Source organism: Lycium ferocissimum, chromosome 3 (genome assembly GCF_029784015.1).
Source record: "Lycium ferocissimum isolate CSIRO_LF1 chromosome 3, AGI_CSIRO_Lferr_CH_V1, whole genome shotgun sequence".
NCBI lineage: Eukaryota > Viridiplantae > Streptophyta > Magnoliopsida > Solanales > Solanaceae > Lycium > Lycium ferocissimum.
The window spans coordinates 66580858-66608291 of NC_081344.1; the positions used below are offsets into that span (position 1 = coordinate 66580858).

Sequence of the window (27434 nt, forward strand, 5' to 3'; positions counted from 1 at the left end):
AGAGATGGTTTCGCCCACTCCAAGTGAAACCTTCAAATGGAGAAAATCACTTAAGTACATTATTTTTGTTACTTTCTTTTTCAAATATGAGAAGAATGCTAATATAATATTGATGACAATGTCATGCTTGAGAAGATGAACTCCACTTGAAGAAAACAAATTAGTTTGCCACTATTAGCTTGTATCTTCGACCTACATTTTTTAGCTTGTCGTACAAGCAGGATCGACTCGACAAAACCGATGCTTGCACATGCTTTAATAATGGGGGATGAACAAGATAATATCAAAAATCATAAGAGAAACAACAAATCCTGAGTCGTAATAATGCACCATCCAATGCATTTCATGTCTATGAACTACTGTGGAAGAACTAATGTTGCACGCTAATCTACCAGAGAGGGACAGATGGAAGTAAAGAGGGAGCCCATGCCAAATACGATAGTCAATGCTTCTCAACTGTTCCAATACAGTGGGATTTACAGTGGGGAAGACCTGTACATAGGGCAAAGAACCAGTAAATATCAGCAGTCGGGAGATCATCGACAGAGCTAAAATAAACTTTCCATTAATCTATATATACTATTATTAAAGCACAAAACTCCAACATGAAATGTTGATCGATTCACTTTCATTATTGTATTCCATGGTGGATAAAACTATAATTATAATTAATCTTTAGAAACTTCATTATTTCTTTGTATTCATTATTTGACCTTTTTAATTAATACAAAATATTTCTGTGTATGGTGATATTAGGAATGCCATTAAATCTCCTTTCCCATTTTCCAAGTTTTTGTTTTAGTTTTTCAAGTTACATTTAACTAGTATCCGTACCCGCGCGTTGCGTGGAGAGTTCTAAATATAAAAAATAATGAAAAAATGTTACTTGAAAATACGGTAGACATAAAGAAGTATGAAAGATTCCTATAATTGTACTGGTCTATATGGAAAATGTTATTTTCTAAATATAGTAATTGTACAGGTTTATCGAATAATTCCAAGATTCAACTTGTTGTAAAATTGTACTCATTACATGAAATAACGTTAGCATATTTAGCAAGTCGACAGGTTATAATAGTAATTACTTATGAAAAACAAACCATATATAAATGACTGGCTTAGATCCCAAAACTATTAACCCTTATCCTCTGCGTTAACAGTAAGCCCAAGTACAGTATAGAGTCTTACAATTGTCTTTTAGCACAACAATTAACAATTAATTTAAATGAGCCCTAACAGTAGTTAAAATAGAATTCCAGCACTTCAAATAGAGATTCCAATAGTTCAAATGGGGAATTCTTTACAAAATCTAAGAATAGGTACTATAGGTCTATACATTCCCAAATTAGTCACTTATTTAGTATCTTTGCAGATCTTTTTTGTGTGAATTCACTATTTTTAATTGCTCAAGTGCTCTTTTTTGTTAGAAATCCCTATCTTGGATGTTGATCTTGAAATGGAGCTTTAGATTCTTCATTCATTTCATGAATAGCTTTTCTTTGTTTTTCTCACCTAAAACATAGAAAATTAATACATCATGAACCTAGGCAAATCAGGTTGGTATTAACACTCGACACAAAAATAAATAATATATAAGATGCAACGGATCATCAAAATATACCTCTCAATTACCTTCAAGAACCTTCTCTGTCAGAATTTCTATAGTAACAACGATTCATTTAAGTTTTATATTTTTTTTGATAAGATAAAGATTTAATTTATGTATAGTCAGAACTGTCATTGACACCATAAGAAATACCACCACAAATTATGGTATTAACACGAACCAACAACTTCGACATAAAAAAATATAAAGTCATATATTGGATGCAACATATCATCAAAATGTGCCTCTCAATTATTTCTATTATCAGTCCTTATATACCCATTACTCGCACCTTGTGATGGCCATATGTTTTTTCGTTCTTCTTTAAACAATATTATCGAACACAAAGGATATGGCAAAGAATGTTGGTTCTTTCACATTTTTAAATTGGTATATACAAACTGTCAAGAAACTCATACTGCCAAAAAGAAAAACTCAAAGAAGCACTTCCTAATCACAAACAAATGTTAAATTAGAATATGCAAAATGCAACTCCAAGGAACAGAGGATTCATGATATGTTTACTGTTCTCCATTTACCTTTTTTCCATTTTGAGAACTTTCTCCTGCATTTACTTTTTCCCCACATGAGAGTATTATACTACAGAGAACTCATATAAGAGAAACAAACAACAATTAATTTTAGCAGTAACCTAGTAGCACTTAATGTACATCACTTGAGTCAAAAGATAAACAAATATCAACTTCTTAAGACGATACATCTCTATTTATGAAGATAAATATTACTAATATTTATTAAAATAAATCATCACCAACTTTATTCTTGATTGTTCTCTTCTCTAGAATGTTCAACCAATTCTAGAGAATTCAAATAATAACTCTAGAAGGAGAATTCTAGAGTGACCCTAGAATGAGGATTCTAGAAGTAGTTCTAGAAAAAAGATTGTTAGGAATATTCTAGAGAAAGTTGTAAATATCTTTCACTAGATCTTTCCACCACCACCTATAAATAGAGGTGGTCATTTGAGTTGTAAGCAAGCAAGCAAGAAAGTTACAAGTGATAAGTGAGAAGTGAAAAGTGTGAGAGCTAGTAAGAAATAGTAGAGAGAAACAAAGAGAGTTGCTACAGTGAGTGTCAGAAAAAAAATTAGTGTAAGAAATTGTAAGACCGAAGCTAGTCCTTACTTTGCAATAATAAAATTCAAGTTGTGCCCGACGATACTCAACAAGTGGTATCAGAGCCTGGTTGATCAAGAGAGGTAACAGCTCAAGGGAGATCCTACAAGCTACTGTCGGAGGCTACAAGTCAAGAGGCACTGGTAAATGGCAGATTTTGCAAGCACTCTTAATAGCGTTGAGAAGCTCAACGCAAGCAACTACGGATCGTGGAGCACGAGAATGCAATATTATTTTCTCGGCCAGGAATTATGGGATATTGTTGGTGGCTCAGAGACTACACCACCAACTGATGCCGAAGCAGCAAAAAGATGGAAGGTTAAAGCTGGAAAGGCCATGTATGCTCTCACTGTAACAGTCGAAGATGAGTTCCTGCAATGGACTAAGAACTCCAAAACACCCAAGAAGCTTGGGACACGTTGGCAAAGATTTTTACGAAGAAGAATGATGCGAGATTACAAAGGCTTGAAAATGAGCTTTTATCGATCTCACAGCGTAACATGACGATTAATCAATACTTCTCAAAGCTAAAATCTTTATGTGATGAAATATCAAAATTAGATCCATAGAATGCAATCACAGAGACAGGGATGAGGAGAATCATTGTTCATGGTATAAGGCCGGAGTATAAAGGCATAATTACGGCTACACGAGGGTGCGCCACAGAACCAACTTTATCTGAGTTGGAAAATCTGTTGGCAAATGAAAAAGACTTAGATAAGCCATTATTAAGTCTTTCTATAAAAGATGAAGATAAGGCGCTCTTCAGCAAAAGGCAAGGCTACCGAAAAAGGGATGAGGAGAGAAGCTCTCGGCCAGGGGGATACCAGAAGAATCAGCATCAAAGAAGCCAGCCATCTAACAAGCAGGCAAACAAAAGTTTCAACAACCAACAAACAAGTGCTACAATTGCGGAAAGAAAGGACACTATACCAGAGATTGTTAGTACAAGAAAGCCGAAGGTAACGTAGCTACTTCTATCCAAAAAAATTAAGATGAAGAAGAAGCTTGGGATTTCGAGACTTCTTATGCAGTTGAAGAAAGCAATCGACAGGAAGAGCTTGTCACCTATCACTCTGACGAAGAAAATGAGTTTGCACTTGCAACTGTAAGTGAGAAACTGGTCGATTACAAACATGATTGGATCGTTGATTCGGGATGCTCCAATCACATGACCGGTGATGAAAAGAAACTGACCAACATGAGCGAATATAAGGGCGGACGGGTAGTGGTGACACCAAATAATTCAAGAATGCCAATAACTCATATTGGCAAGACGGTGTTCATGCCTCGTCATAGCTCTAAACAAGTGCGACTTCAAAATGTCTACCATGTTCCAGGTATGAAGAAGAACTTATTATCTGTGTCGCAACTTACAGCCTCAGGCAACTATGTCGTGTTTGGGCCAGATGACGTAAAAGTATATCAAAATTTGAAAATTACAAACTCGCCAATCATGGAGGGAAGAAGATTAGAGTCAATCTATGTCATGTCAGCCGAGACAGCTTATGTGGAGAAGACTCGGAGTAACGAAATAGCTGATCTATGGCATGCACGTCTTGGGCACGTGAGCTACAGCAAATTAAAAGTCATGATGCAACAGTCTAAATTAAAGGGCCTTCCTCAACTTGATATTAGAGGAGACATGGTATGTGCTTGATGCCAATACGGAAAAGCATATCAACTTCTCTATGGAGAATCAAAGTATCAAGCCAAGGAGCCATTGGAGCTGGTACACTCAGATATGTTTGGACCAGTAAAGAAGTCTTCTATCAGTGGTTACCGATACATGGTAACATTCATTGATGACTTCTCAAGGTACGTGTGGATTTACTTATTAAAGGAGAAGTCTGAAGTATTTGAGAAGTTTAAGGAGTTCTAACAAACTGTGGAGAATGATATTGGAAGGAGAATCAAATGTCTCCGTACGGACAATGAGGGAGAATACACATCACGTGAGTTCAATGACTACCTTAAAGAGAAGATGATAAGGCGACAATTGACTTGCCCAAATACGCCACAACAAAATGGAGTAGCTGAAAGAAAAAATAGACACCTGGCAGAGATTATGTTGCATAGTATGCATGTACCAGTAAGATTTTAGGAAGAATGCATGAAGACTGTTGTCCACATCACTAATAGGCTGCCACAAGCAAGATTGGGGTTTATTTCACCATTTGAGAAGCTCAATAGGATGATACCTACCATAGGTCACTTTCGAGTATCCGGTTGTGTGTGCTATGTGTTTGTGCCAGATCATCTCCGCAAAGAAGTTTGATAAAAAAAAAAGTTGTCTGTTGCATCTTTGGTGGTTACAACAAACAAAGAAAAGGATGGAGGTGTTGTGACCCTACCACAAATCGAACATATGTGTCAAGAAATGTGGTATTTGATAAAGCATCATCATGGTGGTCTGAAGAAGTCACATTACCAGATTCAAGAGAATTGGAGCAAAAGCTACAACACAAGCTTGAAGAAGAAGGACAGGAAAGTAAAGCAGAATCACAACAAGAGGTAGGTGAAAAACATAAATCACATACAGAAAATATATCTTCAAAAGGAGAAAATAAAAGCCCTTGGCAAACTGGAGTCCATGAAACCCCAGAAGTGTTGCAAGAAAGAGTCCAAGAAGTTACACAGCCTTAAGTAAGAAGGTCCACACGACTGAAACGCCCAAATAGTAAGTATATAAATGCAAAGACTAGCTGAAGTTGACAAGGTCAAAGAGCCGACCACCTTCGAAGAGTAGTGAATGGAGAAAGGCAATGGAGGAGGAGATTTTAGCCTTAAGGCTAAACTAGACTTGGGATTTAGTAGCAAAACCCAAGGACGTTAAACCCATATCATGTAAGTGGGTTTATAAGTTGAAAACACGTCCTGATGGATCTATCGAGCGGTACAAGGCCCGATTAGTAGCCCGAGGATTCTCACAAGAGTACGGCCTTGATTACGATGAGACATTCAGCCCCGTGGCAAAAATTACTACAGTTCGTCTGGCAGCTAGTAAGTCTTGGACTCTGTGGCAGATGGATATGGAAAATGCTTTCCTTCACGGAGAGTTAGATCGCGAGATATACATTGATCAACCGCAAGGTTTCGTGAATAAAGACAATCACGATTATGTGTGCAAGGCGAGGAAGGCTCTATATGGTCTGAAAAGCCCCGAGCATGGTACGGAAAAATTGCTGAGTTCCTAATCCAAAGTGGCTATCAAGTGGTACCAGCAGATTCAAGCTAATTCATAAAAGCTCGTGAAGGAAGGCTAGCTATCATATTAGTCTATGTTGACGATTTAATCATCACAGGAGATGACTTTGACGAGATTTATCGAAGTAAAAGAAACTTGATGGTGCGATTTCAGATGAAGGAGTTGGGCGAACTAAAACACTTTCTTGGCCTTGAGGTTGAAAAGACTAAAGATGGATTATTCCTTGGACAACAGAAGTACGCGAAGGATCTACTCCAAAAATATGGAATGACGGGTTGCAAGCCCTCTTCTACACCAATGGAGCCAAACTTAAACCTATGTTCCCATGAAGGCAAAGACCTGGAGGATGAGACAATGTATCGTCAACTTGTAGGTAGTCTTATCTATTTAACATTGACTAGACCAGATATTGCCTTCGCAGTTAGAGTAGTCAGCAGATTTATGCAGAAACCAAAGAAGCCTCACTTGGAAGCAACCAGGAGGATATTAAGGTACGTAAAAGGAACTATTGACTATGGACTATTCTACATGAAAAAAGCTCCTTGCAAAATTATTGGATACTGTGATGCGGCTTATGCTGGTGACCATGATACTCGACGATCAACCACCGGATATGTATTCAATCTCGGATCAACTGCAATATCATGGTGTAGCAAAAGACAACCAACTGTTTCACTTTCAACGACGGAAGCAGAATATCGAGCGGGAACAATGGCAACACAAGAGAGCACATGGCTAAAGCAACTCATGAAAGACTAGCATCAATCATCTGAAGAAACCGTCCCGCTGTATTGTGACAACTTGTCAGCTATCTGTTTGGCCGAGAATCCTATATTTCATGCCGGGACGAAGCACGTGGAAGTACATCATCACTTTCTCGAGAAAAAGTTCTTCGGGGTGAAATTGAAATGAAGCAAGTCAAGACAGACGAGCAAGTAGTGGACTTATTCACAAAAATCCTAGACAACATGAAGTTTATAAGATTCCGGGAAGCACTTGGAATGGTTGAAAGAGAAAATAAAGTTGGTGCTGAGGGGGAGTGTTAAAATAAATCATCACCAACTTTATTCTTGATTGTTCTCTTCTCTAGAATGTTCAAGCAATTCTAGAGAATTCAAATAATAACTCTATAATGAGAATTCTAGAGTGACTCTAGAATGAGGATTCTAGAAATAGTTCTAGAAAAAAGATTGTTAGGAATATTCTAGAGAAAGTTGTAAATATCTTTCCACCACCACCTATAAATAGAGGTGGTCATTTGAGTTGTAAGCAAGCAAGCAAGAAAGTTACAAGTGTAGGGATCTAGTAGCTCAGTTGGTTGACTACCTGAACTTTCATCTTGTTAGTGAGGGTTTGAATCCCCACATTGTAATCTCCTCCCCATTTCCCCTTCCCTACCCCTATGTAATAAAAAACAATTTTAAAAAAAAGTTACAAGTGATAAGTGAGAAGTGAGAAGTGTGAGAGCTAGTAAGAAATAATAGAGAGAAACAAAGAGAGTTGCTAGAGTGAGTGCAAGAAAAAAAATTAGTGTAAGAAATTGTAAGACCGAAGCTGGTCCTTACTTTGCAATAATAAAATTCAAGTTGTGCCCGACTATTGTGTCTGACGATACTCAACAATATTGATCTCAGTTACTAGATATAAGCAAAGGCATATAGGTGGACTTGTTTTCATGTCAACCGATTTTGGTGAATGCCAATGATGTATCTTTGGAATTGTTAAATGACAGATGTTTACCTAATAAAATCCTTAAGTGGTAAAATTGTAATAGAAAATTGCTTAATTAATTTGGACATTTTGTCTAACCCACCTTGGTAGTGTAAAAGTTCTTCCTTTTTTTTTTTTCCACTTGCGGATGAAAATTTAGTGTGTTAAGGGATTTAGCACGACTTAACGACTAAGCGAGCTTCCCGTAAAGACATTTGAAGACACGACCAAATGCATGTATCTGAAGTCCACGGTAAAACATGATGAAGAAGGAAAACCAAATATAAAACCAAATATGAATAAAACTTACCGAAGGGAGGAATGCAACAAAAATATATATGCCCTCCTCCTCTTTGCATTTCTATAACAAAAAGTAAAGTAATATAATTAAGCAATTGTCACTCAATAATAAAATCAGACTGAAAAACAGAATGGTGACAAAAGAAAATAACACCTTGCAGAACATCCTATCAAGATAACACAAGGGCTCCGTCCGCAAAAATAATAGAGATATACTCTAGTAGCTTCTGAAAATATTCTTGGTATCACCTGAACAAGAGCAAAAAGATGATGCGGACTACCCCCAAACGAAATACAAATGCTTGAAACCGAAAGTACAGACTGAATAATATGAATAATGCCCATTTTAATACATCACTAAGTCAACTGCAGTAAATGTTTAAATGAAATTAGGAGTCGACAATATGCAGTATCACATTGAGCTCTAAAGAATATATTAAGAGATGAACTTTCCCAAGCCTTTTGATTTGCTATATCTTACTGGAATTCTCTGAAATGCATCTGAAATCCGAATTGATAAAGCAACAAATGAAGAGGGACTATTTATTGTTAGTTGAAGAAATTGGTACTGGTGTTTTATCTGTGGTGAAGTTTCTTTTGTTTAATCACAATATTTTTAGGCTTATGTTCTGGTAGTCCAATTTATTTAGCATCAACACTTTTCTTTTCAATCTCTTCCTGCAATGACTCATCCCATTATTCTTCTTCATCTTCATTTCATTGTGAAGATTTTACACTTTAGGTGGATATTTGGCCGCAGATAGCACATTGTTTGTGCTTAATTTCTCTCAATATAGTTATCTTCTAAAAGTCATTAAGTGATAGTTAGTCAATTAGGCTTTAACTAATATATTGAATCACGGCTTCTTCTTTAGTCAAATCTTGAAAAGCATAACGGGTAATGTTTTAGGGATTTACCTTTAATCTCAAAATGTCTACTTTTATTTTTATTTTTACTTGAATTTTTGTTACGGGACTATTTACAAAATACCACACCCGCTCTAAGGATCTCGCGATCCAACGGTTACACACCGACTACAACTCACGCTAAATGCTAATCATGAAATTCATACGAGAATAGAGAGAAAACATATAGTAATATATACACCAACCAAATTCACTACCAAAACAGAAAACAACACCTTCGAGAACATTATATCAAGATCACACAGGGCTCCGTCCACTCAAATTAATAGAGATGTACTCCAGTAGTTTCTGAAGCAGAGGAATGAGAAAAACAAACCAAATTTCAATGATATGTACAAAATGTTCTTACGATGTGAAGAAAAGAAAAAATTGATTGAATGCTCAAAAGCCCAGTTGCAGACAATGAGTTTATATAAAACTAAGGTCAAATAAATTAGGTACAATTAGTGACATACATGAACAGAAACTATGATATCTCCACCAAATCCAATCACCAGCAAACAACTGCAATGAAATAACGAAAGATTTATATAATCAAAAGTTTTTGATAAAAATTGATTGCCAAGCTGCAAGATTTATGTTTAATAAAGATTGTAAGCACGATGTTTCTAAACAAATGTTTGCAAGATGGCTGGCATTATTAGCTCCATTTGATTATGAAATCCATTATAAGAAAGGGACAGATAATAGTCTCCCTGATTTTCTAACAAGGGAATATTTGAGTTCATAACTCTTATTCATCTTATTTGCAGGATGAGGCCACAATTTAGCCCCAACTCTAATAGAGGACGGGGAGGAAGAGGAACAACATCAAAAGGAACAGGTCGTGGTACTGTTCTTGCTCAAATGGGCAACCAAAGGCTAATAGCCGCCAATATTGCAGAATCTTCCAGTAATACTAAGGAAGAAATCACATATCAACAATATTTGGATTTTATAAAATCCCAAAAATAAAAGGATAATATGCCTTCATCATATTCTAGTGCCCTTGCGTATGATGATCACGAGGACACGATTCTTATGAACGAATGACAACGGAGAATTAATAATTCTCATAGAAAATGATGATCTCCAATGGAGAAATGAACCTTGGCAAAAAAATGCAAAGGTATTTTGATCAAGCGTCATATGCGACGATTACTTATAAATATCCTATGAATTATGAAATGGTCCTTTCATCTTTAGGATCATCAGAATTTCAACATTTTTATCCTGCTACCAATAAAAAAGTTTATAACTTTTCAAAAATTATTATAAAAAAGATTTTCTCTCCAAATGAATGGGGACTAAGTACTTTGAAAGAAATGGATTATATCCATCCCGAACAAAAGTCCCAGTTAAATTTAATTATTGGGATTATGTTGAAGCTTTTAATAAAATCTTTTTATATGAAAATCCTAATAACATTCTTGGTTCATAAAGGTGTGTGCCAATGTTTATAAACAAGGCATACCAAATTGGTTTTGTCAATGGTGGATCAATTATGGTCCAACTATAAAGATTTTACCAGAACCATTCAAAAGTTTATATACTGAATGGGTTGAAGTCTCTCCAAAGATCATAGATTTGGAAACTAATAATATTTTCTTTGAAGGAATTGCTAATATGTATTGCTTCATTGAGTTCTCTATCCTATGGATAATGAAGTGGTCTGTGGAAGTGGGTAATACCCCGCACAATATACCTTGTCTTAACAGGTTTTTTTATACAAAATTCTGGAAAAAATTACTGCAAAAATCGAATGATGGAACTATTCCAGGACAACAGTTAATAGACCATATTGAAACTACCATTGCTAGTTATAGGGAATCAATAAATTCTAGACAAAGGGAAATTCCTAGCCCTTTCCAGCACCTTGCTCGAAGAATTCAGACGACAAAGGGGATTATACACTACTAAAAAAACTGGATTTTCCGACCTCAAAAAGGTCAATGACCGACCTCATGAGGTCGGTTTTGGGCAAAAACCGACCTCAAAACCGACCTCAGTTGAAGGTCGGAAAAGAGTGGGTCGGAATTATTACCGACCTCATGAGGTCGCAAAAAACCGACCTCATGAGGTCGATAATATTTTTTTAGTCGGCTATTATTTATATAAAGTACCGACCTCGTGAGGTCGGTAAATTATATTAATAATATAATGATATTAGTTTACCGGCCTCATGAGGTCGGTAAGTTATATGAATATATATATAATATATATATTGTAAGAGAGATTTATGTCATATTTTGCCAAAACCCGACCTCGTAGGGTCGGTAATTTAGAATTTGTGGAAAATTTTTGCGGAGAAAACCGACCTCGTGAGGTCGGTAATTGCCATATGTTTGCGAGAAAACCGACCTCGTAGGGTCGGTAATTTGCAATTTGCGGAAAAGTTTCCGGAAAACCGACCTCGTGAGGTCGGTATTCGGAAAAAAAAATTGTAGCACATAGTCAAGTATTCCGGCCCCCGTCAAAATGAAAATAATTTTACTTTCAACTAAAATCGGCTCAAATAGTCGCAACAATACACCAAACTGCTATAAATACATAAAACAATAAGCTACTATTACAACACATATATTACAACCACCAAAACATTACATTCAATTCGAAACTACTTCAAAGTTGAATAAAAACGTCAATTAAACATCACAAGAGACATTAATTAAGCTACTTCAACCTTCGCAAACATCAAAACAACATTAAACTACTTCAACATTTATAAACATCCACAAAACATTAAACTAGTCTACACTAAGTTAGTCTACAACATATTAGACTACTTCACCCCTCGCAAATCCACAAATCCACCACCACATTAATGCAAAAGCAGTTGATGGAAACACCTGCTGCCATAACTAGCCAAAAGATAGCAAATGTAGCTAAATCTGTTGAGAAACCTTTTTTTTTTTTTTTTTTTTGCTGTTGTGTTCATCCCTGGAGAAAAGAGGCAATCACCTGTTCATAAACAATGGGTGTCAACTACCGATCAATTTGAAGAAGATTTAGAGGACAACAAGGAACTAGTAATGTTGAAAAATTCAAAAAGGTTGTAGTTGCTGATAATAATGCTCAAGTGGCAGTTCAAGGTAATAGTAAGCAGCAGAGAAAATAATTAGTGGCAAAATAACTACAAAGGCGAAGAGATGGTATTAAAATCTTACAAAGTGGGAAAGTGCTAGGCAACACCAAAGATCCATATCGGTGGCGCAAAACAATGATAAGAAGAATACAAAAAAATCAAGTTCACGGAGGTAAACATAATGGTGCACAAGGAACTAGTAATGTGCGAGAATGGTGCAACTGCTGGTGCTGTGCACACTGCTAATAAATTTGCGCCTTAGGGAAGGATAATGAAGTGCATGATGCGGTGGAGGAAGTTGGAAAAATTGGAGATGCGCAGAACAATGCAGTTAATACTGATAACTGCTGAAGTTGTGGTGCATGCTAGGTGTGGAAACTCGCAACAGTTGGCCTTGGTGCATGGTACTGTGGCTACTATGCCAATGGTGATCAATGACAACAATGAACAACAATCGGTGGAGATAAGCAAATAGCAGTTACAGAGGAGAGGCAATGTAGAGTGTTCTGCTGCAATTCAATAACTCCTCTAACACTTATGTTGTCAACAACAAGGCGATCACTTTCATTAGTCAGGTCTAATCAAGAGGCCATAGTCAAATAAAACTCCAAACACATCACCCTCCTATCAAGAGAAAAGAAAAAGCATATATTAAGTTGTTAACCTTGTTTTAATTTAACTTGCTTTCACAAATGAAACAATGAGCCAGACTGATCCAACACATATTCAATAATGCAAATCAAAGGGGTCCTTAAACATAACTAGAAAAACACTTAAGTCATGGTGTTCCAACACGAGCGTGACACATTTTTTGAGAGTCCGAGCAACATATAGATCAGTACCAGAATCATGATTTAACCACGCAGCACAAAGAATATCTCTTCTACTTACCAAAACTTTTTAGTTTAACAGGATCACAACAAAACAAGGACTTTATATCATAGGGTTGTACTATACATCACCTACCTATGCATCAGCTATGCAAAACTCAATTCCTGTTATTAATTTTGTCATGGCTTATATTCTAAGGTATAAGATCCTATAAAGTTGTGACCACTATGTTGGTGATTTTCTGCAGACTGCTGAATATTTTCTAAGTTATGGAGCAGGGCATTTCTTTTACTTCGAGTGGGAAGTTCTTTAGATTAATTAGCAGTGGGGACTCATGGTTCACCTTAACAGAAAGCAGTAAAAGATTCACAAGCAGCATCAAAATAGATAAGGATAATCTCCGTTGGTTTTGCGAAGCACTGAAACAGGCTTCTTTGCAGAGAGGTAACAAATGCAGAAGTCGCATGTTTTGCATCTTGTAAAGTTTAAAGTCGCATGATGAATAAAATTACTTCGTTGATTGACAGCACCAGATATCAGATGAATAACACTGATATCTACAGTATGCATTCGCAAAACTTTCAGGCCATAAATTCAATAACTCTTCAATTAGATTAACTTTTATGGATACCCTCTTAAGATACTGGCTGTTTCATCTTTGATATTCTGTTCTTCTTGAATGCCCAATTTTCCTACAGGATGAAATCTGCAGAACTCTTTGTTTCTAAAGCAAGTCTTAGCTATCCATCCTCCAACTAGAAAAAGTATACCACGTGCTACTAATCTTATTTCATTCAAAGTTGAAGTAGGAAACAAAAAGAAAAGCTAAATTCCAATTCACTTCTTCTAAAATGAATTATGCTTGTAATCCCATATTTCGCGATATATTAAGGTCATCAACAATCATATCCTAGTGAGATCCATAACCATAAAAGACAATCTTTGAGGTGTTAGGTTTTACGCCGCAAAACCAAATTGCATAGAGATTTCCAGTTATTACTTTCATTATATTAGAATGATGCTCATGACTGGTCAAATCAAGACACAGAATAATCAACAAAAAAGGAGAGATAAATAACTTATCCTCCATGTCATCTGAATAACCCGAGTTCCCAGCTAATAAGAATAAGAAGTTCTACAACTAGTATGTTTTCCCTAATGTACTCAAATTGCATTGAACTGTATTTTGTGTACACTCCACAACCATCAATTCCTCTCTAACCCTCCGTTATAGCCACCCTTGCTAACAAAATAACTTCTTAATAGAAAGATTTATCAAATGCCAAACATAATCCAGGTCATGTTTTGTACTTTTGCGACAGTAGGTCCATTGCTTTAGGCTTGAACCATATTTAAATGGATCAATCAACCATTCCTTAACACCAAACTAATTGGCATTCATACATGAATCCTCCACATCAAAGTAGAAATAGAAAGCTGCTAGTCTTATAGAATTAATGTTCTTCTTCAATCAGATCATATACAACAAAGACTATATTCACTATACTAACTACGAAAGCTAATATAAATAAGCAAATGAAATAGAGTAATTGAGCATATAAATAAAGGAAATGAGAATATTAACCTTCAGTAGCCTCACGAGGAGTCTTGAATCCCAAACCAATACTCTTAAAGTATCGATTCCCTCCCTTTCCTGGCCTCTTCCCCTTCCCTATCTTCTTAGAACTGCCCAACAAAATACAACAAATACGCAAATGCAAAGTCCTGTAGTTGCCAACTTTCCATCTAGCATTTTTCATGAAGTAATTTAGTTTAAATCTACCTGGTTTAGGTCCTATTTCAACAAACCTTAACAGCAAAGATAAGATACATATTATGTAAAAAACCTAAAGCCAATGCAACGACTTCCAGGAAAACCAGTGATGTTTCATTTTACCATATGACTTTCCCCAGGAAAAAAATAGCTATCACCTTCTCCACAAAATTAAGGTTGGTTATAAAAGAGTCTACAACCCCCAAGAGAACCCATTTTATCTGCAACACATCAATATTTTGGGGTAATTGGTTCAACAATCTAGACAATAATTTTGCACACATAACAAACAAAGAGGGTGATAAGGAATCACAGTCTCTGCCTTCTTGATGAGTTAAAATAAGCCAATCCTAGATCCAGTTTATGTTGATTGAATAACAACTATTTGATGTCAATCTCCATATCACATGTTTCCACCTTTCGGCAAATCCAAAAGCTCTAAGAGTGTGACTCAACAACAACCAGCACCCCTTATCAGAAGCTTTAGACATGTCTAATTTGAACATCGAGTAAAATGAGTATTTTATGTTATTTAATCGAAAGGTACATTCTTAGGTTTACGGTTTCTCTATTTCAAGGATTACACAAAGTCCTACTTCACAAACAAGGATTACTGGAAAAAAAGAATCATTGGTAAAGAGATATAGTAAGATGCAACAACAACAACAACTCTCTCCATAGTTAAACAAATATTTGATACTTGACTGTTGTCTGCTCACAAATTTATAAAAGAATTGCGGGCAAAACGTCATTTGATATATTAACTTATCGAGAGAGAAACTTGCCTCGGAGTTGACAACACTCCAAGTCATTCCCATTCATTGGAAGCAATAAAACGAAATAGATCATCCAAAATTGCCTATCGAGATAATTCATGGCAAACCTTCTCCCCAAGGACTCAAGTCTAGGCACAACCGCACAATGGATGCCACATGTTCTTTCGACTATCGGTTACCGGAAAAATCTGCAAAAAAAATTGATAACCATCAACCAGAGGCCACAAGAAACATGAAGAATTGTTGTGCAAATAAGGCCTTCACCAAGGAACTACTCCTTTTGATTGGCATATAAAGTATGCGTAAGCATCCAGAAATGGTCAAAACTCGGAAAAGAACAAGAAAGGAAATTCACTTTTATTGAAACAGTACGCTATGAAGTCTTCTTTGGGAAGTGTGCATAGCAATGTAGAATTGTTCCACAAGTTAATTCAAGATAAATACAAATAGGATTACAAGACATACTTCAAAATACAGGAAGCCAGACATGAATACTCTAGCTACAAAGCAGAGCCCTATAAATCAGTATATGTAAGTAAATATGTCTATGCACTTACATATTAAAGTAGAATGAAGTTTCATCTTTTCCATGTACGGACAAAATTAAGCTTAACCCAAGATCATGAAAGGAAATGTGCAAGCTACAGCTATTCTCATCCAATCAGACATAGCTTAGATCTCGTTCAATCTTCTTCCTACTCCTGTTACCAAAGAAAAACTGAATCAATGGATAAGACAAGTTAACAGAGTACAAATCCTCTCTTGCCAATAATCCTCACCTATAATTTTAAGCCAAAATAAGAGACAAATAAAGAAGTGCAAAATAGAAATCATATGGTACCTTGATGGGCTAAGAAATCAATAGTTATCTAGTTGCTTTGATGCTAAAAAAATTTGCAAGAAGGATTAGGGATTTTCACTTACATTTAGATGCATTCTAGGATGAAGCCTTCCCCAACTTAAGGATTGAAAAAAAAGGAACTTTAGCCTAAAGCTCATACAAGTTCAAATTTTTAATCTTCAAAGCTATAAGAATTGAACCAACACATTTCAAATTTTCAGGACCGAAAAGAAAAGGAGAAATCACTGACCGATTTAACACAAAATTTCTTCATTCATGGCTCTTATGAACAATAAGATAATAAAACATCAAATTTCTTCATGCACAGGGAATTTTTTGTTCCAAAATTGTTCCTTTCCCTAAATACTTCCAAGATTTTGCACAAACAAAACCCTAAAAGGAACCCATTGAAGATTGAACAAAAAAATTGACTTAAAAACCTTGAGTAGCAGAAATTTGTTACCTGAAAAAAGTGATTCTACCATTTTTTGCTACTATTCGAAGCAGTCGAATTTTTGGAATTGGGGTGAAGTAGTGGATTTTTGAAACCGTGGCTAAAAAACCGTGGCTAAAGGTCGTGTTTTTGGTAGTGGCAGCTCTGTTATTAGGGTTAGAGAGAGAGGGGTAAAGAGAAGGTGAGAGGAAAAGAGAGAGAAAGGGGAAAGATCGATAAATTAAAGGGTCTGTATTTTATGTTTTTTGACAAATTATACCGACCTCATGAGGTCGGTATGTATATGATTTTTTAATTTATTTTTAATTTAAAAGAATACCGACCTCACGAGGTCGGTTTATTAAAAATAATTTAAAATTTATTTTTAATAAACCGACCTCGTGAGGTCGGTATTCTTTTAAATTAAAAATAAAATTATAATATTTTGCATCAAATGAATTTCTGACCTAGAGAGGACGGTACTTTATTTTTTGAAATTTTGGTACAATATTACCGACCTCATGAGGTCGGTTTATTTTTAAAAAAATTGAAAAATAAATATTACGATTTTATCGACCTCATGAGGTCGATTTTTTTCCGACCTCAAATGAGGTCGGTTTTTTGAGGTCGGAAAATCCAGTTTTTTTAGTAGTGATATCCCAAGAAAAAATGATTTCCCTTTATATGGAGGAGTTTAAAAAAGATTTATCTAAAAATCTTGGAGTTGATATCTCTCAAATTTCCCCTGATATCTCTCAAATTTTTCCAGACATATCTATGGCATCGGTTGGTCATACCACCGACAATGAGGAAAATGAGGAAGAAGCTGAAGAGGGAAATGAAGAAACAGGTGATAGCCATGTTTTAGCTGGAGAATCTCAAAGTCCTGATCATACGGAGGACTTTTCACAATTTTTGGCACAATTCAATAGCCAAAAGGAAGAATCTTCCAGCACCGCCAAAGACAAAGGCAAGACCAAAAAGACGTGATAAGGTGGACCCTGCCACAAAGAATCAGCTTTTATAAAAGCATAGCTTTAGTAAAGCAAAGTAGTTTGTTTTATTTAATTATTGCACTTTTACTTTATTAAAGATAGATTTTTCTTTTTCTTTGTCGGCCAAACTTGTCGGCCATCCTTATCTTATCATTTTGTCATTTTGCTTTAGGATCCGTTATAAAAGGATCACTTGTAATTGAGAAAGGCAAGCTTTCATACACTGCCTTCTCTCCCTTGTAAAAACTCTCTAAATAAAAATTTGAGGTTTGCTATATCTCTCTCTCCTCTGGTTACAACACAACTCACTTAGGTAATTTTCTTTTCTTTTGTTTTATTTAAAAATTTCTATATTGTCTTCAGCCTAAATGACAGGCTAAACATCTTGTGTTGAACTATATCACACTAGACTACTGCTTATTATGGTGAAAATGCTTTAATTAGCAAGGATTCACCAAGGGTGAACTTTAATTAGCAAGGATTCACCAAGGGTGGTGTTGAGGGGTGAGAGAGAATAACTCAAAGTGACTCTTCAAATTCAGGCGGTGGTCCTGTTGTTGTGCCCGCTTAGCCGAGGTGGCGTTTAGGGCTGTTTTTGGACTTGTTCTGAGATTGGACAAACCCATCGCCAGGGTTATTAACCTATAAAAGATCCTCTGAAGCGCCATCCCAAAGTGCGATCCTATATTATTATTATTATTATTATTATTATTATTATTATTATTATTATTATTATTATTATTATTATTATTATCATCATCATTATCATTATTATTATCATCATTATCATTATCATCATCATCATCATTATTATTATTATTATTATTATTATTATTATTATTATTATTATTATTATTATTATTATTATTATTATTATTATTATTATTATTACTATGTCATTACTTATTTCTTTGTAATGTGTCTCAAGGTACCCATTAGAGTTTGTCAGCTACCTTTGCCACTCTTGCCATAAGGACAAACATCATTACACCTGCACAGAAGCCATGAAACTGGAGATATATTAAGCACAATGTTGCTTGCTTGGAAGCTTAATAGCTTGATTTGCTTAAATTATCTACATACCCGGTTGTACTTAATTTGTAAACAAAGTGGGTAATGCTGCAATACTTTTGGCTGAACAAATACAGTTTGTAATAACTCACTCCTTGTTGTTGTTGTAGCATTTGAACAAGAAAACTGAATTGCTATGCAACATTATTGTCTAATAATATGCTAAAGTTGTCTTGTTAGCTGTTGTTCTGACGTACAACTCAATGATTGCAACTATTTGTAGAGCAATTGCCCAGTAACAGTGATATTACATTGGCAGCACGGGCCATACACCCCTAGTATCTTAAAGAAAAGCCTTGGCAGGATCCAATTATAACCCTTACTTTTTTATTTTAAGAAATTATTGATTACGAATTGGGATAAGCATTCATGATTGTCCAAATTAATAGCGTGTGAAAGTAAGGTTAGCTTTCGTTTAGTGCGTAAAAAAGTTCCAAATCTACCCAGGTCCACGAAGTCTTTGGTCTTTCAATTTTGACTACAAAATTGGCTTTTCACTTGGTCTATTCCATAGTCTTGTCATTCCAATGAGAAAATTTTCTGTTCCTCTTTTTCAACAGTTGATTAATGTGAAACCTCTGAGGGTGTTTATACTCAAATGCGAAATACCTCACTATGATATTAATAACCACAAATAAAACATAAATCAATATAAGTTTCACCACCTCAGAAAAGAATTAAATAGACACAAATGTGAAATACTTTATTATGATATTAGTTACAAAGGCCCAACCAAAAATTGTGGCGAGATGGACGAGATCCCTCCACATTTAACCAGATGACTTGGTTCGAGCTTTGAGAACTGAAAAATTCTGATAGGGAACACTTTTAGATAATTTGTAATATAAGAGGTCTTAAAGTGAATAGACACATCCGTTCGTGAAAGGGCATGCCTATTCTAAAAAGCCATCTCTCGAATTCTATAAATATAAGGACACTCGTGAAGTAGCATATAGAAAAATCTGCAGTTATAAACATAGGCTTTGTTGTATCCTAAAGGGAATTGTTTGTATTTTCCCCAATTTGTATACGGGCAGTATCTCTTTAAGGAAAGTTGATTCTTCCTCGCCTCAGAGCCATTTCATCTTCGATTATGTTTACCTATTTTTCTAACAAACACTTTATCCTTAAACAAACCACATGTGACACTAATCTAAGTTAATCGAATTCATAAATTCTAAATACTTGATGATTAAAAAACCGAAAGACAACTATACTCCTTCAAGCTCCTGAAATAAGAAGAATAAACTTGTTTGTTTGTGGAAAAAGTTTCTTGAGTCCTACGCTTTGATTTTAACCACGTCCTTTTGACGGCGATAGGGAAAAAAGTTAAGAGTTGGCTCTGACATGCGATATAGGCCTGAAGAGAGATTACTGTGAACTTCTTAGATTAGTGCAGACTTGTAAAATATGTATTCATATGATGACTGTTGGGGTGGAAACGTGGAGATTATTTTTTCCTAATGAGAGTTTTTTTTCTTTTGGTGTTTTATTTTCTTCCTTTTTTTGGTCACTCGAACGTACAATATAGATGTTTCCTTCTGTGGCTTTAAGAAATCCGGAATGTTCATATGTACTTAAGTTTTACCTATTATTAATTGGTTCAAATGTTTCCGGTTGGGACGGCTCAATGTTCAAAAGATTATAATTGAGCTAATAATTCGCCAATAATAGTCGTACTTTAGGATAACAGTGGCGTTGTTCAAAGAAAATTTAGTAGTAACAATACAATTTTGATATGATGATTAGTGTGCGTGTCTATATTTTAATATGAGGGGGTCAACTTGTGTGCACTTCGATTATTCCACTAGTCAATTGCTATCTCACACCATCGATACAAATATGAAGTTATTTTATTCAGCAATACATAAACATATATTGGATCACTAACTATATATACCCCGGGAACTCCTAATATATTTACCTACTCTTAACGGGCAAAGCGAGCCCCTCTATTATGAATTAAAGAATTTAGAATCAATCAAATCTCCCCAAATAGGATCGAACCTACGACCAATCGATTAACAGTGGACCCGTGCGTAAAATTCTAAGCTTCCAGCTTCGGCTAAGAAAATTAAAATATATACTAGGTAATTAGCCGATAATAAACACAAGATTAGACTTTTTGCTTCATATAATACTAATCAATACGCTTTTCTATAATTCCATAAAATTTCAATACAAAAGACTCATACAGTGCATGCAAAAAGCTTTTGCATGCACGACGACCACTATCTTCTTTCAATTCTTAATGCAACATAAAGTAAAATATAGAATACTTCCTTAGGGACTATGATATGATTGGATAAGAAGAAAACTTATAGATGTCACAATGACCTCCAGGATTCCCAGTATCTCTTATAATTTTCATATATCCATTCTCCCCCCAAGTAGTTCCCCATGAATTCTTCAACAACCAATATTTTTGACCCTCCTCATCAGTTCCATACCCTATTGCCGTAACTGCATGGTTAATATGGTCCGCACAGCTTCCACGATAAGTTCCTCCTGCGTAAAATTGGAACTCTTGGCTATCACTAGCAGCAATTCCAATTGACACTGGTTGTTTAGTTACGGCTTGTAACAATGCTGTTTCACTTGCAGGCACAACTTGATAGCTACTTATTTTTACTGTTGGTGTTAGTTCTTGGCTCCTGCATGTGTATTGTTGACTTTTGTATGGATAATCTGATTCAGTTGAAATTCCACCATTTTCTATAATGAAATCAAATGCATTGATCATAGACCCGCCGCTACAACCATAGTTTCGGGCGGTGCAATCAAGAAGTTCTTGCTCAGATAGTTCAATCTTTTGGCCTGTTGCAATTTTGTAGGCTCCTTCTAGTGCTCCAACGGCAGAAAACGCCCAACAACATCCTAACATAGAAAAGTAGCATGCTAATATCAAAATTTATAGAAGAATTGAACAAATGCGAGCTAGAGTATGCAGTCGCGAATCTAATATGTAAAGTCAGTGAGTTATGTTTATGTGTTACTTTTTTCTCTTTTGCAGACACATACACACACACACACACACATATATATATATATATATAATTCAAGCTAGACGCATTAATTTCTACAAATCCTGTCTAGTTTAGAAGTGTCAAATTGGCCGGATGAATGAAATTTGGGCCGCAAAACGCCCAAACGATACTTGGGCTGAAATGGGCTCGGTCAAGATGGTTAAACAATGAGTCATAATCGAAACAGCAACTCTTACCAAATTTTAATTTCTTAAATTTTCTAGTGATAATTTGCTTAGTTAGCAAATAAAACAGATACAAAAAAATTCCTTGTTGTGACTATACATAACATACTAAATTAAAAAAACTAAAAGAAAATATTTTGACAAGGTCACCTGAATCAGTCAACTTAAAAAGAAATGTCAACTCTTGGATGGTTTGAAATGGGCAGGTCAAAATGAAATAATGGAGATCATTAAGCCGACCTAACCTTGAATAGACCATATTTTCATGAGCTAATTTTGCCACTCTAACAATATTATAGTCTAAATTCGCCACGGAGGACATACTGAGTTAATAAAAGTGTTATGTTGTGTCTTACCACATTGACCTTGATTCTTCACTTCAGTAACAGCCCCATGCTCCCTCCAATCCAAGTTAGACGGCATTTCATCATCAGTTAGATCATTAATCTTGAATTCCGTTGACGACAATGGAGAAGGTGAAGGATGTGAAGGCGTGTTTAATCCAAAGATACTTGGCAAAAAACTCGTCTGAAGTAATATCTGCAAATTCATTAATGCCTAATTTGTAAGACAAATTTCCTGCCTTATTCATCGACTCGATGAATTTAATGTTTTCTTTGAATATCATGAGTCGTTTTCCTTTTTCTACTTCGTCCTTGTAAACTCTTCCATGACGTGCCATCCACAGCTCGTGTCTCTCAGACACGGATAGTTTTGGTTGGCTACGAGCAGTTGCTTGAGAGTTATACGCGGCAACTACTAAGAACAGTATTAGAATACTGATTGAATCAATTTTCATACCCATGGTTAAGTAATTAATGTAATGTAGGGAGGAAAATACAGGGTTTGATCAAAAGAAAATTGTTGGAAGATGTTTATGTAATAGGCTTGCATTTTATGTGTTCAGTAGCAAGGCGTTTATATAGAGGCGTAGATGAGAAATTAATTCCTAATTAATAGTAACTACTAGTCTGGAGACTCTGGAGTCTGGACTTAACCTTCTTTTTAGTCAACAACTGGGATCCAATTCCGTTCTGGAAAAGTAGTCTTGATTGATGATTATTTAGATTTGTTGATGGAAACTTGAAGTTCAAGTTTTTTTTTTTTTTTTTCCAGATTATGACTTCTGGTTGCACAGTGATCTTATGCTTTTTCTAGGAAATTTCAATCAAGTATCTGTATAGAAACTAAACTAACTACACAATGTGCACTATACCAAAATTTTGGTTCCAATAATCTCGGCAGTTTACCAGCGCCAGTCTTTCATCCAAGTCTAAGTCAATGTAGAAGTCTTCTTGCCCCTATATTGGTCTTATGCACGCAATTACGCAAATATTGTTCTATGGTTCTTTCAACGTTTACTTCCTACTTTGTAATGTTCGTAAATTATGCTCAAATGGAGTCTACGCAAGTGGAAAATGAGATTATGTTTTCTTCATTTTTTTTATTTATCAAATTAGATAAAGGACAATTTCGTAGAACGAGTATTCCCTTCTAAATTTTGTGAAGTACGTTCATCAATTTTGAGATTTTGATCAGTAATTAGTGACGAACTAGATATGGATGTTTTAATACAAATATGATGTATAGAAAACAAGGCCAGTTGAGTGAAAGACTCGTCTAAACAAGAATCAATCAAATTTCTTGCCAGTTACTAGCTAGACAAGGATTGCGGAGATTGTGATATATAGCTAGCTGAATTTTCAACCTTTGATTCTTTAGGTAGCTCACTGTCTTGCGTAAATTGTTCTAGTACTGCTGAGAAATTCCTCTTCCTTTTGATTTTTCTATGATGTCAAATTAATTCAAGATTGTAATATGTTCGCAAGATACAGCCTCAAGTCTTGGGACGATATCTAAATTTATAAGCTGTACATCAATCACTACCAAAAAAAAAAAGTGTTCTTATTTAAACTATACAATTAAATCGATGCTACATGAGACGTTTTATTAAAGATAAGAATTAAAAAAAAAAAAAATACCATAAAATTTATCTTTAAAAGTTGGACAAATTTAAGAACTAGAACGAGAGTATGTATTTACATGTTCAGAGCTTCAGACACTATTATCCAAAAATTAGTTGCCTAATATTTTGATTGGACATTTTCTTTTCGTGTGTGTCTATGATAAGTGTTAGTTTCAACTTGCAAATGCAGGATTAATTCCAGGTATGGGATTTCATGAGTTTAAACATTATCCTGTTATATATTTTGGCCATTACTGAATTAATTCAATGAACTATAGCCTACAAGCGAGTATAGAAGTCTCTCTTGGCAATTATATACACCTCGTTGTACTTGTCATTGGATGCAAACGAGTTGGAAAAGTTCTCTTGAAAACACAGTATCCTTTCCTCTAATGTTTCTCCAACATTACTTACTGCTGGTTGGTTTTCGTGTCTGAACAAAAATTGCTTATGTTGGCCCAAATGGTAACAGAAACCAATCTGCTAAAAGATAAATCTGCACTTCATTGCTGAATTCTGATTTTTTTTCACATTATACAAACTTTTGTTTAACACTTAGAATTTACATAAAACGAGTTTGCAACATATACAGTAGACTAGACACACCATATAAACTACAGTAGTATATATTGTTATTGTCAAGTTTTTATGATGACAATTTACTTGTGCAGGTATAATAATTGAATTACACAAGGAATACAAGGGCCCACAAAACAGCCCCAACGAGATGGGCCTACTCAAGTGAAGACTTCCCAGCCCTACAAATGGATACTACTATCGTGTACAAGAGCTCACAAAACAGCCCCAACAAAATATTCTCCAAAAAAGAATACTAAATCGTTTCAAGAAGGAAAGGATATCTGCAACTTGATCCAGCAGTACCAAATCGTTTCAAGTATGGAAAGGATATCTGCAACTTGATCCAGCAGTACTAAATCATTTCAAGGATGGAAAGGATATCTGCAACATTAAAGAAGGAATATCCCATGGAGTGTAATAATCTTGATGATTGAAGGCGGCCTCAACGCACAAGGAAAGTAGCAACCTGCTCAGGACCCTTATTCTTGGAAATAGGATCACTAATTCCTCTTTCCAAGGATCAAATCACCTTGGGTTGATCTCTGTGTGAAGAGCCTAAATAGCTATAAAAGGGGCCGGCTTCACAACACAAGAAATATATCGGGCTCATTCTCTCGGTCTTTTCTGCTTTTACTTTTCATGAACATTGTATGTCGAGTGATTTATAGTGTAAGAAAAAAAAGAAAGGAGAGTTAGAATATAGTTTGTGAGGCTTTTATTAAAAAGATTAAGAGTGATTTGAGTGTAGACGTAGAGCTTTTCCATTCAAACCTCCATTGTACCAAAACTTTAACAAAAAGTTGCGAGAGATCACCCTTGCAAACCAAGGGATCGGACTAGGATTCACATTGAATCTCGAACCGTATGAAATACTTTGTGTCATTTATCTTACGCGCCTTACTTTAGTATTCTGCGAGCAAACAACAACTACGATGTAACCTAGTCGACTAACGTATCGAAAATTTATAATTCACCCCCTCTTGCACTTTCACTGGTATCGGAGGCAAGGTCTCACTTTCGCTTTTAACCGCACGTGAGAAAAGATCAAATGGCCGGATATCAAATTCACGGAGCAATATTACAAGATGGGCACTCCACAACAAGACCACCATACTTCAATAAAGTGAACACTATTGCCATTGGAAGGAAAGGTTCAAAATATTTGTGCAGTCAACAGATTATCAAGCCTGGATTGTGATTAAGAAAGGGCCTAAACCTATTCCAAAAACCATCACTGAAAACAAGGAAGACACAAATACTTCAACAATTGATCTGGAATCACATGACATTACCAAAGAACAACAAGAGACACTGCAAATAAATGCCGGGGCAATAGCCTTTCTGGCTTACATCAGCGATAAGTGGAGAAGAGTATGCAAAAATTTCAAATTGTGACACCGCAAAGAAATGTGGATAAACTTGAGGTCACCTATGAAGGAACATCAAAGGTAAGGAAACAAAATTGATGCTCTAAGACACGATTATGAAGCCTTTATGATGAAGGACGATGAGAACATTGAATCAATGTTCACAAGATTCAAAGAAGATCATTGGAGAACTCAAATCCCTTGGAGTAACTTACACCAACTCTCAACAAGTTAGAAAGCTTGTTAGAAGTCTACCTAAAACTTGGGAAACCAAAGCAATTGTCTTTGAAGATGGAAATGCGATAAGTTCACTTATGATGAATTAAGAGGGAAATCTGATAGCATTTAAAAAGAATCACATTCAAAGATATCGAAGGATGAAAAGAAAGTGATTGCTTTCAAGGCTCAAGTTGAAGAATATGATGACTTTAAAGAAGAAGAAGTTGCCATGATTTCTAGGCATGTGATAGAAGCCATGAGAAGATCGAGAAATAGAAAAGGAAGCTCAAACTTTAGAAAGGTATGGCTTCCATCGGCGATCAAAGAATGATGGGAAATGTTATAATTGGAAAATATGGCCATATCGCATCCGAATGTCCCGAGACAAGAAAGAAACCAACTAGAAGTTATCAAAAACAAAGAGCCTTCGAGCAAGGAGTGAAGATGAAATTTCGGATGAAGAATCGAAGAAATTGAAGATGTGTGTTTCATGGCTCTCGAAGGAAGAAAGAAAGTAAGTTCTCATCCTCTAAATGTGTGAAGAAACTAAAGAATTATTAGATCAAACTCTTGTAGACCTAAATAATGTCTTTGATGAATATAGGAAATTAAAGAGAGAGAAAAAAGAATGGGAATCAAAATTAGAAATCTACGAAAAGAAAAAAATTCTTTTCAAAACGAAGTTTACAATTTACAATCTAAAATAGATACTCTACTGAAACCCTCCGGTCATAGTTATGCCAAGTCTAACCAGTCAACTTATACAAATAAGTCTCGGGAAAAATGTCTTACCAATGACCGATAATTTTAAGGGGAAGACAACTATTTTTTTAAAGATCGATCAATCAATCTAGAACCTCTAAGTCGATCGGAAGAGTCCGGAATACATAGGTCAAACAATCTTTGTAAAGATGAAGGAAAACTCCTTCAAACATGTTTTTTGTTGTGGAAAACTTGGCCATGACTATCATAACCGTAGATTTCGTTTTCAAGCGCACTGGACGGGTATGGAAACCCAAGAAAAGTAAGTGTTTTGGAAACTAACCATCAAGGACCCAAGAACCCTTGGGTACCTAAACAAAAGTAAAAATTTTGTCTTGCAGGAACACCACAAGAAAAGAAAAAAAGGAAAATGGTATCTAGATAGTGCGTGTTCAAGACATATGACTGGTGACAAAAGTCTATATAAATCAGTCGCTGACTTTGAGGGAGGATTAGTGTAACACCCCGTACCATTAACTCGGACCTTGAGCATGATCCTAGACCAAAAGAAACCAAAAGAAAACATGAGCCTGCATAAGGCATCGCTACTGCCGAATCGTACGTGCTGGCAAGCCGAGTCGCAATTAGTGTCGCATCTGTGCAGAGAGGTGCCAAGGAAGATGTAATCACAGACCACATGCGACACCATGTGCGATTC

The 27434-nt window shown here is 35.6% G+C and overlaps 1 long non-coding RNA gene and 2 pseudogenes across 1 annotated transcript; 2 read left to right on the plus strand and 1 right to left on the minus strand.

Moving 5' to 3' along the window:
* The first annotated feature begins 18518 nt into the window (after positions 1 to 18518).
* Positions 18519 to 18888, plus strand: LOC132051189 (uncharacterized). Its single transcript, XR_009413622.1, has 2 exons — positions 18519 to 18752; positions 18783 to 18888. It is a non-coding gene; the product is annotated as an uncharacterized LOC132051189 (long non-coding RNA).
* A 1862-nt stretch (positions 18889 to 20750) lies between these two features.
* LOC132051190 (zingipain-2-like) lies at positions 20751 to 22783 on the minus strand (annotated as a pseudogene).
* A 3152-nt stretch (positions 22784 to 25935) lies between these two features.
* The window catches only part of LOC132049017 (zingipain-2-like), a 3846-nt pseudogene continuing 2347 nt past the window's right edge, over positions 25936 to 27434 (plus strand).